The sequence below is a fragment of the Cebus imitator genome, unplaced genomic scaffold, assembly GCF_001604975.1.
Source record: "Cebus imitator isolate Cc_AM_T3 unplaced genomic scaffold, Cebus_imitator-1.0 Scaffold4, whole genome shotgun sequence".
Taxonomy (NCBI): domain Eukaryota; kingdom Metazoa; phylum Chordata; class Mammalia; order Primates; family Cebidae; genus Cebus; species Cebus imitator.
The window spans coordinates 613024-616199 of NW_016107319.1; the positions used below are offsets into that span (position 1 = coordinate 613024).

At 40.9% G+C, this 3176-nt stretch overlaps 1 protein-coding gene across 5 annotated transcripts in view; it reads left to right on the top strand.

The window, feature by feature from the left end:
- Positions 1 to 3176, top strand: part of MARF1 (meiosis regulator and mRNA stability factor 1) — a 46745-nt gene that overhangs the window by 15258 nt on the left and 28311 nt on the right. The gene's annotated exons all lie outside the window — the stretch shown is intronic.

The following is a 3176-nucleotide window of genomic DNA, read 5'->3' on the forward strand; positions in this document are numbered from 1 at the left end:
TGACTGCAAGTTTAATTTTAAGAAAGCACTTTTTTTTTTTCTGGAGACAAAGTCTTGCTCTTCTCCTCCAGGCTAGAGTGCAATGGTACAATCTCAGCTCACTGTAACCTCTGCCTCCTGGGTTCAAGTGATTCTCCTGCCTCAGCCTCCTGAGTACCTGCGATTACAGCCATGTGCCACCATGCCCAGCTAATTTTTGTAGTTTTAGTAGAGACAGGTTTCTCCATGTTGGCCAGCCTGTTCTCGAACTCCTTACCTCAGATGATCCGCCTGCCTCAGCCTCCCAAAGTGCTGAGATTACAGGCCTGAGCCACTGCCCCTGGCCGAGGCTATGCTTTCTATTGTGCATTCCCTGTGCTGCATGGACACAATTAGCAGGAGTGGTGACTGCTCTACCTATATAGCATATTTAAGCCATATACTGGGAGGAGTGAGCACATTCTCTGAAGGACTAGCGTTTCTAATAGACTTGACTTGGGATAAGAAAGTTTACCACAGTGCTGAGTAAGCTGTTTGGAGAATATGTGTGTAACTTGGAAAGAATCATGATAATGAGAAGGAAGCCATGGTGTGGGTGATCCAGGAGAGTGCCAATCCCATACATTAAATGCAGTCTTCATATATAATTTAAAAACTTGAGAGTTACAGAAGTACCTTAGAAATGATCTCATGCAAAGTGTTCATTTAAGGGAGTAAGAAATCAGCTCTTAGAAAAAATAAATGGGTCATCAGTGATTGCAGCAGCTATGAGACTAGGCCCCAGGCCTCCTAATTCTAGCACTTGCCTGCTAGTCTCCAGTGTTCCCTGACAGCCAGCAAGCCTTGAGTGTGGCCTAAGAGGAAACTCACACTGTGGACAGTTCAGATTTGTTGATTCCAGAGTCTTCCCCAGGGAGTAAACATACACGGGCCTTCCCCTAATCTTGTGAGGCTCTTTCCTAACTCACCTTTGTCATTATTTGCTTTTAGTCATTTGGGTGTGACTAAAAATTTCTTCCCTTCTGTTCTTGTTTGACACTCAATTTTCTAACTTTGAAGGCCTTAAATAAATACAGTGTTTTTTTCCTGGGAGGCGGAGCTTGCAGTGAGTTGAGATGGTGCCACTGCACTCCAGCCTGGGCAAAAGAGCAAGACTCTGTCTCAGGAAAAAAAAAGTAAATATAGTGTTTTAGGTATGAACTTGTCCACTTTGGAGATTTATTCCTTATGGTTAAAAAAAAAACAACAACAATGTTTTGATAATTCAAAAGATTTAGTCTTGCTGGATGTTTTTTCCCATCCACTACAGTGATAATTTAAGATATATTTCTTTTTACGTTCTTTAGCCTGTTCCTTTAATTTTAATAAATTAAACACATATTGGTACTTCCTGGGTTTTGAGTCCCAGGTGTAATAGGAAAAGTGTAGATTTTGTTGATGATTGGTCAGTGCCCCTCAAATAAAAAGAAAAGCCTCTGATTAGAAAAGTAAGGCACCGGCCGAGCAAGTTGGCTCACACCTGCAATCCTAGCACTTAGGGAGGCTGAGGCAGCCGGATCACCTGAAGTCAGGAGTTCGAGAGCAGCCTGACCAACATGGTGAAACCCTGTCTCTACTAAAAGTACAAAAATTAGCCAGGTGTGGTGGCGGGTGCCTGTAATCCCGGCTATTCAGGAAGCTGAGGCAGGAGAATCATGTGAACCCAGGAGGCGGCAGTTGCAGTGAGCCAAGATCACGCAACTGCATTCCAGGTTTTTTTTTTTAAAAAGAGGGGTTTCACCACGTTGGCCAGGCTGGTCTTGAACTCCTGGCTTCAGGTGATCCACCCGCCTCGGCCTCCCAAAGTGCTGGGATTACAGGCATAAGCCACCGTGCCCGGCCTCCAGCCTGTCTTTAAAAAAAAAAAATGATATGATCATTATAAAAACAAACAAAACACAATATTTAGAACTGTGAAAGTGAAAACCCTGCAGCTCTATCCTCCAGAGATAACCGCTGTTAATATTTTGATATTGTCCACCAGATTTTAAAAATGTAGTAAATTTAAAAAAAAAGGTATCACATTTATAGTGTTCTGTAGCTTTTGGAAAAAAACTTCATGTCAGAGCCTGGATGTCTTTTCATGTTAGTATATGTTAATATAAATCTGCAACATTTAAGAAAACAGAATTTTGGTTTGAAAAGTACTTGTATGGCTGGTCTTTATTTAACCAGTCTGTTAGTGGACATTTTGTTTATACCCAGTTTTTTTTTTTTCTTTTTCTTTTTCTTTTTCTTTTTTTTTTTTTTTTTTTTTTTTTTTTTTTTTTTTTTTTTTTTTTTGCCATTTCCAGCAAGGTAATTATATCTTTAGGCTCCTGGGCTGGGCTGACATAACATAGGGTAAGTTCCAAGGCATAAAAGTTCTGGGTTAGAATTTTACTAGCAAGATCTGAGTTGTCCTCCAAAAAGGTGTTACCAATTTACGCTCATGAGAGTGTCTGTTTTAAATATTTGCCACCCCAATAAGTGAAAAAACGGCATCTTCTTATAATTGGCTTTTCAGTTAATCATTAGCATAGTACAAAATACCCTTTTATGATTATTGTTGTTTGCTCTTTATTCCTCTGTAAATTGTTCACATCCTTTGCCTGTTGTTAGTGATTTCTTTTATGGTTTCTGGATTTAACCCTTTATATAATTAAGTTTTCTCCTGGTGGTTCTCTTTTTTTTTGAGATGGAGTTTTGCTATCGTTGCCCAGGGTGGAGTGCAATGGTGTCATCTTGGCTTATCTCAACTTCTGCCTCCTAGGTTTAAGTGATTCTCCTGCTTCAACCTCCTGAGTAGCTGGGATTATAGGCACATGTCACCATGCCTAGCTAATTTTGTATTTTTAGTAGACACGGGGTTTCTCCGTGTTGGTCAAGCTGATCTCGAATTCCTGACCTCAGATGATCTGCCTGCCTTGGCCTCCCAAAATTCTGGGATTACAGGCATAAGCCACCATGCCCAGCCAGTTCTACTTTTAAAATATTATTTTTATTCTTATTGAAATTATTTTTTTTTCATACGAAGTCTCACTCTGTTACCCAGGCTGGAGTGCAGTGGTGTGATCTCAGCTCAGTGCAGCCTCCGCCTACCAGGTTCAAGCTATTCTCCTGCCTCAGCCTCCCAAGTAACTGGGATTACAGGCACATGCCACCACAACAAGCTGATT